The sequence below is a fragment of the Saccopteryx bilineata genome, chromosome 3 (genome assembly GCF_036850765.1).
Source record: "Saccopteryx bilineata isolate mSacBil1 chromosome 3, mSacBil1_pri_phased_curated, whole genome shotgun sequence".
Classification (NCBI taxonomy): domain Eukaryota; kingdom Metazoa; phylum Chordata; class Mammalia; order Chiroptera; family Emballonuridae; genus Saccopteryx; species Saccopteryx bilineata.
Window position 1 is genome coordinate 175,224,879 of NC_089492.1, and position 15,830 is coordinate 175,240,708.

General features: G+C 37.8%; 1 protein-coding gene across 1 annotated transcript in view; it reads left to right on the forward strand.

The window, feature by feature from the left end:
- MBOAT1 (membrane bound O-acyltransferase domain containing 1) overlaps positions 1 to 15,830 on the forward strand; it is a 132,770-nt gene that overhangs the window by 56,663 nt on the left and 60,277 nt on the right.

Sequence of the window (15,830 nt, forward strand, 5' to 3'; positions counted from 1 at the left end):
CATTGTGTCTTTTTCTATTTCTCTTAGCAATGCCTTGTAGTTTTCGTTATATAGGTCCTTTACATTCTTTGTTATGTTTATTCCTAGGTATTTTATTTTTTTTGTTGCAATCGTGAAGGGGATTATTTTTTTGAGTTCATTTTCTAATATTTCATTGTTGGCATATAGAAAGGCTATGGACTTTTGTATGTTAATTTTGTATCCTGCGACCTTACTGTATTGGTTTATTGTTTCTAGTAATCTTTTTGTGGAGTCCTTTGGGTTTTCGATGTATAGGATCATATCATCAGCAAAAAGTGATACCTTTACTTCTTCTTTTCCAATATGGATGCCTTTTATTTCTTTGTCTTGTCTGATTGCTCTGGCCAGAACTTCTAGCACCACGTTAAATAAGAGTGGAGAGAGTGGACAACCCTGTCATGTTCCTGATTTAAGGTGGAAAGTCCTCAGTTTTATGCCATTTAATATGATGTTGGCTGATGGTTTATCATATATGGCCTTTATCATGTTGAGATATTTTCCTTCTATACCCATTTTGTTGAGAGTCTTAAACATAAAATTGTGTTGTATTTTATCGAAAGCCTTTTCTGCGTCTATTGATAAGATCATGTGGTTTTTGTTCTTTGTTTTGCTGATATGGTGTATTACGTTAACCGTTTTACGTATGTTGAGCCATCCTTGAGATTCTGGGATGAATCCCACTTGATCATGATGTATTATTTTTTTAATATGTTGTTGTATTCGATTTGCCAGTATTTTGTTTAGTATTTTAGCATCTGTATTCATTAGAGATATTGGTCTGTAGTTTTCTTTTTTTGTGCCATCCTTGCCTGGTTTTGGTATGAGGGTTATGTTGGCTTCATAAAATGTGTTTGGAAGTATTGCTTCTTCTTCAATTTTTTGGAAGACTCTGAGTAGAATAGGAACCAAGTCTTCTTTGAATGTTTGATAGAATTCACTAGTATAACCATCTGGGCCTGGACTTTTATTTTTGGGGAGGTTTTTAATAGTTTTTTCTATTTCTTCCCTGCTGATTGGTCTGTTTAGTCTTTCTGCTTCTTCATGACTCAGTTTAGGAAGGTTGTATTGTTCTAGGAATTTATCCATTTCTTCTAGATTGTTGTATTTGGTGGCATATAGTTTTTCATAGTATTCTACAATAATTCTTTGTATATCTATGATGTCTGTGGTGATCTCTCCTCTTTCATTTTGGATTTTATTTATTTGAGTCCTGTGTCTTGTTTCCTTGGTGAGTCTTGCCAAGGATTTGTCGATTTTGTTGATCTTTTCAAAGAACCAGCTCCTTGTTTTATTGATTTTTTCTATAGTTTTTCTGGTCTCTATTTCGTTTATTTCTGCTCTGATTTTTATTATCTCCTTTCTTTGGCTGGTTTTGGGTTGTCTTTGTTCTTTTTCTAGCTCCTTAAGGTGTGAAGTTAAGTGGTTTACTTCGGCTCTCTCTTGTTTGTTCATATAGGCCTGAAGTGGTATGAACTTTCCTCTTATTACTGCTTTTGCTGCATCCCAGAGATTCTGATATGTCGTATTTTCATTTTCATTTGTATGTATATATCTTTTGATCTCTGTGCTTATTTCTTCTTTGACCCATTCATTTTTTAGAAGTATGTTGTTTAGTTTCCACAATTTTGTGGGGTTTTCCCCCTCTTTTTTACAGTTGAATTCTAGTTTCAAGGCTCTATGATCAGAGAATATACTTGATACAATTTCAATTTTTCTAAATTTGCTGATATTGTCTTTGTGGCCCAACATATGGTCAATTCTTTTTTTTTTTTTTTTTTAACAAATTTTCAAAAACTGTTTAATGTAATTATAAAACAATATTATAGTAAATTGTTACTGAAAAAGATTGTGAAGCATTAAAATTAACTACCATATTTAGATCACCCACTACGTCAGACACACCCTTATATTGATACAATATTTCCACTAGTAGTAAAATTTTACAGTAATCTTTTTCATACAGAAGATAATTATGTTTACCTATTAAGAATGACTTCAAGTTTATAAGAAGTTATATCAAAATACATTCATATTAATTAATGAATAATTAATACTCTTAAAGGTTGAAGCTTGCTATAAAGACTTATTAAGAGTTTTTTCACATCTTTCTTTTTTTTTTTTTAAATAAATTTTTATTAATGGTAATGGGATGACATTAATAAATCAGGGTACATATATTCAAAGAAAACATGTCTAGGTTATTTTGTCATTAAATTATGTTGCATACCCCTCGCCCAAAGTCAGATTGTCCTCCTCCACCCTCTATCTAGTTCTCTGTGCCCCTCCCCCTCCCCCTAACTCTCTCCCTCCCTCCCTCCCATGTCCTCTCTCCCCCCACCCCTGGTAACCACTACACTCTTGTCCATGTCTCTTAGTCTCATTTTTATGTTCCACCTATGTATGGAATCATGTCGTTCTTGTTTTTTTCTGATTTACTTATTTCACTCCTTATAATGTTATCAAGATCCCACCATTTTTCTGTAAATGATCTGATGTCATCATTTCTTATGGCTGAGTAGTATTCCATAGTGTATATGTGCCACATCTTCTTTATCCAGTCTTCTATTGAAGGGCTTTTTGGTTGTTTCCATGTCTTGGCCACTGTGAACAGTGCTGCAATGAACATGGGGCTACATGTGTCTTCACTTACCAATGTTTCTGAGGTTTTGGAGTATATACCCAGTAGAGGGATTGCTGGGTCATAAGGTAGTTCTATTTGCAGTTTTTTGAGGAACCACCATACTTTCCTCCATAATGGTTGTACTACTTTACAGTCCCAATATGGTCAATTCTTGAGAATGTTCCATGTACACTAGAGAAAAATGTATACTCTGTCGCTTTGGGATGAAGTGTCCTGTAGATGTCTATCATATCCAGGTGTTCCAGTATTTCGTTTAAGGCCACTATATCTTTATTGATTCTCTGTTTGGATGACTGATCTAGAGCCGTCAGCGGTGTATTGAGGTCTCCAAGTATGATTGTATTTTTGTCAGTTTTTGTTTTAAGGTCAATAAATAGCTGTCTTATATATTTTGGTGCTCCTTGGTTTGGTGCATATATATTAAGGATTGTTATGTCTTCTTGATTCAGTGTCCCCTTAATCATTATGAAATGACCATTTTTGTCTCTGAGTACTTTTTCTGTCTTGTAGTCAGCATTATCAGATATGAGTATTGCTACACCTGCTTTTTTTTGAGTGTTGTTTGCTTGGAGTATTGTTTTCCAGCCTTTCACTTTGAATTTGTTTTTATCCTTGATGCTTAGATGAGTTTCTTGTAGGCAGCATACAGTTGGATTTTCTTTTTTAATCCATTCTGCTACTCTGTGTCTTTTTATTGGTAAGTTTAAGCCATTTACATTTAGTGTAATTATTGACACTTGTGGGTTTCCTATTGCCATTTTATTAATTGCTTTCTGTTAGTTTTGTATCTTGTTTGATTCTTCTCTTTTGTTTTTCTATTGTTTGTTTTTGTTTGTTTGTATTCCATACTTCTTTCTTCTGTTGCTACCTTTTTTAAGTCAAGTGTTTTTGTGGTGGTTTTTTCAAGGGTGGTTACCATGAAGTAATGAAAAGGGTATCTACCATATTCATTGTAGTACCCTTTCTTATGAGTATTTCTACGCTTCATCGTCCTTTGCTACTGTTAATCTTCATCTTTTCTCCCCCTTTTTTTTATTTTGTTGTCACAGTTTAAATTTGGTTTTATTGTTTTCTTGGTGGAGCTGTTACTTGTGGTTTTGTTTTCTTTTGTTCTTTGAATCTGGTTGGAAAACCCCCTTTAGTATTTCCTGGAGTGGGGGCTTTCTGCTGATAAATTCTCTCATCTTTTCTGTATTTGTGAATGTTTTTATATCTCCTTCGTACTTGAAGGATAGCTTTGATGGGTATAGTATTCTTGGCTGAAAGTTCCTCTCTTTCAGGGCTTTGAATATTGGGGTCCACTCTCTTCTAGCTTGTAGAGTTTCTGCTGAGAAATCTGATGATAATCTAATAGGTCTTCCTTTATATGTTGTATTCTTCTTTTCCCTGGCTGCCTTGAGAATTTTTTCTTTGTCATTGGTTTGTGTCATCTTCATTATGATGTGCCTTGGAGTGGGTTTGTTGGGGTTAAGAAAACTCGGTGTTCTGTTTGCTTCTTGAATTAGAGGCTTTAGTTCTTTCCACAGGCTTGGGAAGTTCTCATCTATTATTTGTTTGAGTATATTCTCCATTCCATTTTCTTTCTCTTCTCCCTCTGATATACCTATTATTCTTATGTTATTCTTTCTGATGGAGTCAGACAATTCTTGTAGGGCTTTCTCGTTCTTTATTATTTTGAGTCTCTTTCTTCTTCTCTATGTTGTGCCTCAAGTTGCTTTTCTTCTATTTCACCAATCCTATCTTCTATCTGGGCAGTTCTATTAGCTAAGCTTGTTATTTCGTTTTTCAGTTCGTGAATTGAGTTTTTCATCTCTGTTTGATTTGTTTTTATAGTTTCAATTTCCTTGGTAATATATTTTTTGTGATCATTGAGTTGTTTTCTGATCTCCCTAAATTGCCTTTCTGTGTTTTCTTGTATATCTCTGAGTATTTTTAAGATTTCTATTTTAAATTCTCTGTCATTTGGCTCCAAGGCTTCCAATATGTTAAATCTTTTCTCCATAGATTTTGCCACATCTATTTGTGTTACCTCTCTATCTTTTGTATCCATAATATTCGATTTCCTTTTTCTTATTGGCATCTGAAGGTGGTCTCGTTGATAGTGTTAATTAGAATTAAAAAAGAATAAAAAGGGAAAAAAAAAGAAAAAAAAAAGGGAAAACACTCCACACACAAAAAAAGTAATAATTTATTATTTCCCCCTTTTTTTCTTTCTTCTCCTCCCCTCCTCTCACCTCTTTAGGGAAATATCGTAATGACCTGCGAATTATATTATGCTAAATAGAACAAAAACTGCCTATAATGGAGGGCCTGATTTAGGGTGAAGAGTTCAAGGAGCAAAAAGGGAAGTAGGGACCTACTAAATGCAAAAAAAATAAAAACAACAACAACAAAAAAGGGAGAATATCTTAGACAAGCATAACATGATTTGCTTGTAAGTGATGGTCGACTAAGAGATATAATGAGAGGGATAAGAGGGAAACAGAAAAAAGGAGAGAAAAAATAATAATATTTAAAGAAGAAAAAAATAAAAATAATAAGTAAAAATCTGTTGTATTAAGTGGACCGAAGACTAAATACAATGGAGACTTTGGGTTGGGAGGAATGCTAGTGAGTTAAAAAGCAATGTAAAAAGTACCCAAAATGCCACAAAAACAAACAAATAAAGGAAAACCAAGAACAAAAGCAGAAAAGAAAAAAAAAAAAAAGAACAAACAAACAAACAAAAAAAAACTTGAGTCCCAAATTAAATAATTTGTTCGTGATTGATGATTAACTGGGAGGAAAAGTAAAAGGAGAAAAGAAGAAACGAATAGAAAGGAAAAAATAAGAAAAAGAGAGAAACGAAGGAAGAAAAAAAGGAAAGGGAAAAAAACCAAAAAAAAAAACCAAAAAGAAAACAAAAGGGGAGAGAGTGAGAGTTAAGGGTTTTAGAGTGTAACCGTAAAAGATAGTAAGGATGAAGAAAAGAAATAAAATGTAACACTCATGGGTAGTGTAGTTCAAGAAAAGGGTAGCATAAGATGGGCAGAGAATAAAAGGACCGAGGTGGAGGAAATACAAATAATATTAAAGGCAATAAGTAAGAAGAAAGAAACAACAACAACAAAGAATTAGTGGAACAAGTTATAAAGTCTGTGGATTTTTCTTGATTTTGAGAGGTTAACTTCTTCCTTTTTCTTTTCTCTCCCTCTTCCTGGTCGGTGACTCTGTACCCCAGGTTCTGCCCCTGTGTCACGCTTAGGTAGGGATTTGCAATTGATGAGATTCTATGGCAATGTCATATAATTGACTTTAGTCTCACTGGTAGTCAGGGCTTGTTGGTGTTTGCAGAGTCCAACAATGAGAGAGTTTGCTTTCCTGGAGTCTCTCCCCTAGTCTCCCCTTCCTGAATTAGCAACCTGGTGATCCAGCTATGAGGCTGCCACTGCTTCTGTTTGGGGAGTAAGAGGCTCAAAGAGCTGGGAAATCCCCACTCTATCCTCACTCAGCACAAGGCTCTGGGTAAGGCTCTGGCAGTCAGAGCCTCCAGCGTAATCAGGTGGGGCTGGGAGTCAATTGTTGTCAAGGTGACTGTTCAGCGCCTTCCATTCAGTTGGACCACTCAACCCAGGCTTTCCACACTTTGTAGCCTGTTTTGGCTGGGAAGAAGATGCACTATTCGCTGCTTGCTGTATAGATCTTAATATCTGCCAAGTCCCTCTTGTTAGGTATATCCCTGAATATGGAGGCTCTGTCAATCAGAAGTTGCCCCCGCCCCTTTAGCAAAAGGCACTGAAAAATATTATGCCTCTTGTCTTGGATCGCTGAACTGGGAGAGATCTTATCAATTAGAACCCCGTGGGTGCGCAGATTTCGTGGGTTAAGCTAATTTCAGTGATTGGATCCGCAGCTGTGCTCCAGAGAGTATTTCAGGCTGCCTGCGCGCCCCTCCCCCAACGTTTGATTGTTAGCTTGAATAGCTGGGTGAGGTGCCCTGCCCACAGAGAGAATCTCCTGACTAGGAAAGACAGGTTTGGCGCCCCTCCCGGACTCCGGCACGGGTTGCATGCGGCTTCTCAGCGCACGCCAGTAGCTGGGACTCCCGGATGGCGGCACGGGGCGCGGGGCGCGGGGCGCGTGCACGGCTTCTTAGTGCACCCAGGTAGCCGGGACTCCCGGACGGCGGCATGGGGCGCGGCTTCTTAGCGCACGCCGGTAGCCGGGACTCCAGACCGCGGCACGGGTAGCTACACGTGTGGGTTGACTCACCACAGGCGTATTCCCTCGTCGGCAACAGTCCTTTCGCTTTCTGTGTGTGTGTGTGTGGAACTCCGGGATACTCCGAGGATATATTTTTCTGTTTCTATTTGATAAATTTGTTGAGATTTTGGGGAGATCTGTCGGACGCGCTGCTCACGGCGCCATTTTCGTGACGTCACCGGTACTTGATTTTTTAAGTTTGTGATAATGAATTGATTCTTCTTTGTTGTTCACAAAAGGGTGCAAATCCAGTTTTCTTTTGAGGGAAGTAGCAAGAATTTTTTTTTAGCGAGTAGGCCAGATTCAGGCAGATAATTGCTTTCCTACAATGTTGGCAGTTTGAGTTGCCCATGTGTTTTTGAAAACATGAAAGGAAAACTCTTAATACACTACTAGTGGGAATATAAATTGGTATAATTATTCTGAAAGGCAATTTAACCTTACATTTCAGGCAAGAATTTTTTTAAAGTTCATGTCCTAAAATAAAAGTATCCTAAATGGTACAATAAAAGTGAATGATTAAATGTTGAAACTAAAATGAATCCATTGAAAAGGATGCCTTCAAGGAATGTTTAAGGATACTGAAAATGCTTACAAGACAATGGAAAATAAAAACCACAAAACAAGTACATATATTGACGCCATTTTTATGAATGTGGATATACGTAGAAAAAAGAGTAGAAGGAAATAAAATGCTAAGCTAGTAATTCTGTGGGGGATATGCTTTATTGGTGACTTTAATAGTTTTAATCTTTTATATTATTATAATAATGAGACATCCTAAATGTTATTTAAATATATTTGCATGCATATTCATGCATATTATGGTGAAATATAGCCTCCAGGATTAGCACAATAGCCATTTGTATTCCCTGTTACCCTATTAAGTTTCTTGTTACCCAAAATAGTGGTGTCACTTGCCTGCACTCTTAGAGGAGATCACTTACTCTCTTGTTCCATGGGAAATGTTTTTCTTTATTATGATATCTTGATCTCTCTATCTGACCAGCCTAGTATGTGCAAAAAATTGGGTTCTATGGGATGGAAAAAAGATATTTGCAAAGAAATTTCAGTATTTAATTTCAGCTTTTCAATAATTAACACAGTCACCTTGAATTTAATTCTGAAGACATGAATTCCTAGGTTATATGAAGTATATTTGGTGGATTCCTGTTAAAATGGAGAATTGGTGATGTTGTTGAGTGCCAAAGTCTGAAATCTTTGAAAGGGGGAGTGGAAAGAGTATAAGCCCATTCTGCTCTGATTGACACTGGATGGCTCTAAACAGGTGCCATGAACTCTGAGGTGAGTCCAGAGCAGTTCCTGCTACTTTCAGATGGAGCCCTAGGAAGCCCGGTGGAGCTGTGTTCGTTCTTTGCTGTGACTCCTGGAGTCTCTTATTTTCTTTTATAATATTGACATAGTTGAAAGGCATTTGGGAGCATCCCACTAAAGCTGTATTTTTATCAATAGCCTCTTTTTAAAATTTTTAAATTTTTTTATTTTTCTGAAGTAAGAAGTGGGAGGCAGAGAAACAGACTCCCACATGTGCCCGACCAGGATCCACCCGGCATGCCCACTAGTGGGTGACGCTCTGCCCATCTGGGGCCTTGCTTCATTGCAGCAGGAGCTATTCTAGTGACTGAAGCAGAGGCCATGGAGCCATCCTCAGCGCCCGGGCCATCTTTGCTCCAATGGAACCTTGGCTGCAGGAAGGGAAGAGAGAGAGAGAGAAAGGAGAGGGGGAAGGGTGGAGAAGCAGATGGATGCTTCTCCTGTGTGCCCTGGCCGGGAATCAAACCCAGGACTTCCACACTCAGGGCTGATGCTCTACCACTGAGCTAGCTGGCCAGGCCTCAATAGCCTCTTTAGTAAGTAATCTAGGGAGCAAGGGGTACAGACAGTTAGGGCAGAAGCAGCAGGGAGAAGAGGAAGTACTGCCTGAGCCTCCCCTGTCTCTCAGCTGCTGGGTCCAGGTGGTGGGTTGCAGTTTGCATTGTATCTTGGCCCCTCTGGTTATTGTGCACATTGGCAGTCCCAGTCTAGGATGCATCTGATGGAAGTTGGCTGTACTTGTGTTCTTTCTACCCTGCCCAACTTCTTGCTTGCCTGACTCTTTGCTTTCTTAGTGTATTAACTATTATATGTAGATTTGTATATATTACAAGCAAAGTGTATTATATATATACAAAGTGTAACTTTTTGGATCTAAAATGAACTACTGGGGAATTTAAGATTCTTGTATGTTAAATCCAGTTTACTGCTGACCAGCCAGCTGTGTGACTGGCTGGCTCTTTTGATGATGATATGTTATCTCATTGTTCCATCCTAGCTTTACCAGAACAGAGAACTAAACCGCTTTAGGTCCAAAGTTAAATAGGTAGGTTTTATTAGACTATTGCTCAAAACTGAATTTTATTTAATATTTTAAGAGACAGGCTATTCTTTGCTGGGAGTTGATAATGGGAAATGGAATGGGATGAATGGTACTACTTCTGGTAAATGGCCTGAAATCTGTATCAGAAGGCACCAACTGTGTGTTGATGTGGAGGGACAGGTGGGTAGCACCTGTTTCTTTTTATTCTAAACACATCTCCAACTGCTTGTTTTCCTTTACTTAATTTTTTATTATATTTCCTTGTCCAAATCTGACTAATAACTTTAAGGTCAGGAAGAAAAAAATGGTTCTCTTTGCCTTTTTTTAATCATGAAAATATTCATGGGACAAAAAAGAAGTGACCCTCCCTCAACCATGGTCAGGTGGTTTCCATGAATTTAAGTGCAGGGCACACAAGTGATGTGTGTGTGTAGGTCCAGGGCAGGGCATACTATTCAGGGGGTGGAAAGTCTGAGTGCAGCTCCTTGTTCAGGTCTTTGGCTGCATCAAGGAGCCTCATTATGCCCCTCCTGTGTTTGTAATATGTGCTTGTGGATGTTGGATTTTGCATTTTTGCAAAAAAAAAAAAATGCTCCAACCACATACCACCAAACATGTCCTGAATTATATTATGTTTTGACTGGAATGCGTCTTGGATGGTTTTCGAGTTTTATTTTAAATTAGTAACTTCCTGGATTTGACTTGCCAATTTCAGTAACTTGTGCAATCTAAGTTTGGCATCTGATCTACCCATAAGTTTAAATAAATTGATCAGTAAAAAAAAGAGTCCAGAGAGAACTTTCTCTGAGCAAGAGCATATGGTGCTCTTCCTTCCACTCATGGAAAAGTAAGTATGAGGAAGATTCTAAATTTATTCCTTTTATTTAATTTTAATTTTTAAAATTAAATTTATTGAAATGACATTAGTTAATAAGATTGTATATGTTTCAAGTGTAGATTTACTTGATACATGATCTGAATATTACATAATGTGTCCCCCACCCAAAGTCAAATCATCTTCCATCACAATATATTTGGCCATCTTTACCCTTTACCACACCCTACCCTCTTCCTCTGGTAACCACCACACTGTTTTCTGGGTCTATGAGTCTCAGTTTTATATCCCACATATGAGTGAAATCATAAGATTCTTAGCTTTTTCTATCTTATTTTGCTGTTATTCTCAAGGTCCATCCATGTTACCAATGGCACTATTTCATCTTTTCTCATGGCTGAGTAGTATTCAGTGTATATATGTGCCACATTTTCTGTATCCAACCCTTTATTGAAAGATACTTTGGTTGTTTCCATATCTTGGCCACCATGAGTAATGCTGCAGTGAACATATGGGTGCATATATCTTTGAGAGTATTTTTAAGTTTTTTGGGGTAGATAAACACAGAAGAGGGATTGCTGGGTTATATGGTAACTCTATTAATTTTTTGTGGAGCTGGCACACTTTTTTCCATAGTGACTGTATCAGTTTTTAGTATGCTTATAGGTCCTTCACATCCTCTGATAAGTTTATTCCTAGGTATTTTATTCTTTCTGTTGCTATGGGAATATAAATTTTTTTTACTTCTTTTTCTAAAATTTCATTGTTAGTATGTAAGAATGTAGTGGATATTTGTGCATTGATTTTGTATCCTAAAATTTTGCTGTATTTGTTTGTTTCTAATAGTTTTTTGGTGGCGTATAGGGTTTTTGATATGCAGAATCATGTCATCTGCAAAAAGTGATACTTTTACTTCTTCATTTCTAATTTGGATGCCTTTTATTTCTTTCTTTTACCTGACTGCTCTAGCTAGAACTTCAGAACTATGTTGAATACGAATGGTGAGAGTGTTCTTGATTTTAGAGGAAAAGCTTTTAGTTTTTCACCATTGAGTATGATATTAGCTGAGGGTTTGTCATATGTGGCCTTTAGTATGTTGAGGTATGTTACTTCTGTACCCATTTCATCGAGTTGTATCTTATTGAAAGCTTTTTCTGTGTCTACTGACAAGATTATATGATTTTAATTCTTTGTTAATGTGGTGTGTTACATTGATAGCTGTGTGTATATTGAACCATCCCTGTGTCATTGTAATAAACCCCACTTGATTGTGGTGTGTTTTTTTTAATGTATTGTATTCAATTTGTTAGTGTTTTGTTTAGGATTTTTGCATCTGTATTCATTAGATATATTGGTCTGTAGTTTCCATGTAGTTATCATGGCCAGATTTTGGTATCAGGGATGTTGGCTTCATAAAATGTGTTAGCTAGTATTACTTCTTCTATCTTTTGGAAGACTTTGAGAAGGATAGGTACCAGATCTTCTTTGAATGTTTGGTAGACATCTGGTCCTGGATTTTTATTTTTGGGGGAGGTTTTTGATAGTTGTTTCTATTTCCTCCATGCTTATAGGTCTATTTAGGTTTTTTACTTCTTCATGACTCAGTCTAGAAGATTGTATAGTTTTAGGAACTTATCTATTTCTTCTAGATTATTGAATTTGGTGGCATAAAGTCTTCCATAGTATTCTAGTATGATCCTTTGTATATCTATGATGTCTGTGGTTATTTCCTGTCTTTCATTTTGGATTTTGTTTATATGAGTCATTTTTCTTTTTTCCTTAGTCTGGCTAGGGGTTTGTCAAAATTATTGATCTTTTCAAAGAACCAGCTCTTTGATATATTAATTTTTTTCTATTTTTTTTGTTCTTTATTTCATTTAGTTCTCTAATTTTTACTATTTATTTTCTTCTGCTGACTTTGAGTTGCTTTTTTACTTCTTTTTCTAATTCTTTAGGTATCTTTAGGATACCTTTTGCTTGGTATCTCTCCTTTATTGATATAAGCCTGTAATGATATAAACTTTCCTGTTATTACTGCTCTCACTCTATCCCAGAAGTTTTGATATGTCATGTTGTCATTCTCTTTTGTCTGTATATATCCTTTGATCTCTGCTTTTTTTCTTCTTAGACCCAGTCATTTTTTAGAAGTATGTTGTTTAATTTCCACAATTTTGTATGTTTCTTTACTTTCTTTTTGCAGTTGAATTCTACTCAAAGCCTTATGGTCAGAGAATATGCTTGGTATCATATCAATCTTCTTGAGTTTATTGAGGTTAGTTTGTGGCCCAACATATAATCTATCCTTGAAAATGTTCCATGCCCACAGAAAAAGAATGTATTATCTGATGTTTTGGGATGAATGTTTTATAAATGTCTATTATGTCCATTTGGTCTAGTGTGTCATTTAAGGCAATATTTTCTTTATTGATTTTCTGTTTGGATGATCTATCTAAACTATCAATGGTGTGTTGAGACCTCCAACTATGATTGTGTTTTTCTCTGTTTGTTGTTGTTGTTCTGTTCGAAGATGTTTTACATAATTTGGTGCTTCTAATTTGGTGCATGTATTGTTGTTTTTTGTTTTTGTTTTTTGTATTATTTAGTGAGAGGAGGGGAGGCAGAGACAGATTCCTGCATGCACCCTACTGGGATCTACCTGGAAAGCCCCATAGGGGGCAATGCTCTGCCCATCCATTGGTCCATTGCTCAGTATTCGAACTCATCATAGCACCTGAGGTGGAGGCAATGGAGCTATCCTCAGTGCCTGGGGCCAACTTGCTCCAATCATGCCACAGCTGCAGGAGGGGAAGGGAGAGAGCAAGAGAAAGAAAAGAGAGAGGTGGAGGGGTGGAGAAGCAGATGGGTGCTTCTCCTGTATGCTCTGATCAGGAATTGAACCTGGGACCTCCACATACCGGGCTGCTACTCTACCACTGAGCCAACCAGCCAGGGTCTTGTGCATGTATATTAAGAAGTGTTATATCTTCTAATATCGTGTCTCCTTTATCATTATGAAATGCCCATCTTTGTCTCATTACCTTTGTTGTCCTGAAGTCAGCATTGTCGGATATTAATATGGCTACACCTGCTTTCCTTTTTTTTTTTTTTTTTTTTTTGGTGACAAGAGACAGAGGGATAGATAGAGACAGACAGGCAGGCAGGGAGAGAAATGAGAAGCATCAGTTTTTCGTTGTGGCACCTTAGTTGTTCATTGATTGCTTTCTTATATGTGCCTTGATTAGGGGGCTACCACAGAGCGAGCGACCTCTTGCTTAAGCCAGCAACCTTGGGCTCAAGCCAGGGACCATAGAATTATGTCTATGATTCCATGCACAAGCTATTGACCCCACGCTCAAGCTGGTGAGCCTCCACTGAAGCCATATGTGCTTGTGCTTAAATCAGCAACCTCTGGGTTTTGAACCTAGATTCTCCGTGTCCCAGTCTGATGCTCCATCCACTGCGCCACCACCTGGTCAGGCTACACCTGCTTTTCTTTGGGTATGATTTACTTGGATAATTGTTTTCAAACCTTTCACTTTGAGTCTACTTTTGTCCTTGCATCTTAGATATGTCTCCTGAAGGCAGCATATGGTTGGGTTTTGCTTTTTGATCCAATTTGTTACTCTGTGCCTCTTTATTGGTGAGTTCAGTCCATTTACATTTAGGGTAATTATTGATGTTGAGGATTTCCTATAGCTGTTTTATGTTTTGTTTTCTGATAGCTCTGTGTCTCCTTTGGTTCTTCTCTTTTATGTTTCTGTCAGTTGTTTTTGTTTGGTGGTATTCCATACTTCTTTCCTGTTTTCTCTTTAAGCCTTGTGTTTCAGTATTTTTTTCATGGTTGGTTACCAGTAGGTTATCAAGAGAAAAATTTCATATATATATGAGTCCTTTGTCATATGAGTGCTTCTGCACTCCATCTTCTTTTGCTACTGCAGATCTTTATCCTCTCCCCTTTTATGTTATTGTTTGAGTACTGCTTTTTTACTTCCTTGATTAAATTTATTCCTAGGTGTGTTATTCTTTTATGAAGCAATTGTGATGGGATTGTTTTCTTAGTTTCCCTTTATGGTAGTAAATTAATGGTGTATTAAAATGCATCTGATTTCTGGTTATTTATTTTGTATCCTGCTGCCTTCCTTTCTTTGATTTTACTGATTCTTTCCATGACCGGTCAGCTGTATTTCCTGTGCTCACTATTTCATTCTTGACCTCTTTTATTGAGTTCTTCATCTCCTGATTTTGTTTTCTTTTTTTTTTTCCCACTCTCTTTGGTGAAGTACTCATTTTGCTCATTGATTGTTTTCTGGACTCATTTAATTGACTATATTCTCTTGCATCTCATTGAATTTTTTTTTTCAGAACCACAATCTGAATTCTCTGTTGTATAAGTTATATATTTCCATGCTTTAGTTTGTTTTCTGGAGATTTTTTATTTTCTTTTTAACTTTCCTTATTGCCTTGGTTATTCATGGTATTTGGTAGATTTCTTCTTTGTGTAGGCCAGGGGTCCCCAAACTTTTTACACAGGGGGCCAGTTCACTGTCCCTCAGACTGTTGGAGGGCCGGACTATAAAAAAAACTATGAACAAATCCCTATGCACACTGCACATATCTTATTTTAAAGTTAAAAAATCAAAATGGGAACAAATACAATATTTAAAATAAAGAACAAGTAAATTAAATCAACAAACTGACCAGTATTTCAATGGGAACTGTGGGCCTGCTTTTGGCTAATGGGATGGTCAATGTCCGGTTCCATATTTGTCACTGCTAGCCGTAACAAGTGATATGACGCACTTCCGGAGCTCTGACACATGCGTCCCGCGTCACCGGAAGTATTACTGTACGTGAGCGACGCCACATACAGTACTCCAGGAGCACAGGATGAAGATGCATCTGGAAGTACGGTGGGGGCCAGATAAATGGCCTCAAGGTGCCGCATGTGGCCTGCGGGTCGTAGTTTGGGGACCCCTGGTCTAGGCATTTATGTATGAGTTTCATTTCTCTAGTAGATTTATGAGAATTAATTCTATTGTTTTTTAGCAGGTGGCACTGACTCACAAGTTTTTTAGCTCTCATGCAATTTTCTAGTTTTTCAGACCTCCATGGGGTGGTGGAAAATGGCCTGTGCTCCTTGGGAACGTGGGTGCCTACTCTGTGATCTAATTTCCCCAGCTCCAGGTGATCCTGCAGGGGAACACAGTGGGTAATTTGGCTCCTAATCCATGAAATTTCAGTGCTGTGCTCTGCAGCCAAACATTACTGGCCAGGTAGCTGTGATGCATGTGGGTGGGGAGAGCTGAGGGAACCTGGCCACATCTTCTGTTGCTTTGCCCTGCCAGCAGTGGTGACCAGGAGACCTCCATAGTGTCCCCCCCCTGTACCTCCACTCAAACCTGGGATTAGTATAGTGTGTGCCTTTGCTCAGGGAAAAAGTGATTCTGTAGTACTACAATAATTCTCAGGTTTGCAGATAATGTGCTCTACAACCCATTATGAAGGGTGAAGGAAGGCAAGTTCCAGGAGGTTAAGGGGTGGCTAGACTCTGTGGCTTTTTCCCCTCTGTCTGGAGTGCTAATTGCCAGACACCTAAGGCTGCACCTTTATGCTTCATCCCTGTCCAGGTCTGTGGGCTCACCTGCAGCTTGAATGGCCCACTTCTGCAGGAATGCTCACTAAATCTTTTTGCTTCTCCCTGCTGAAGGGAGTGC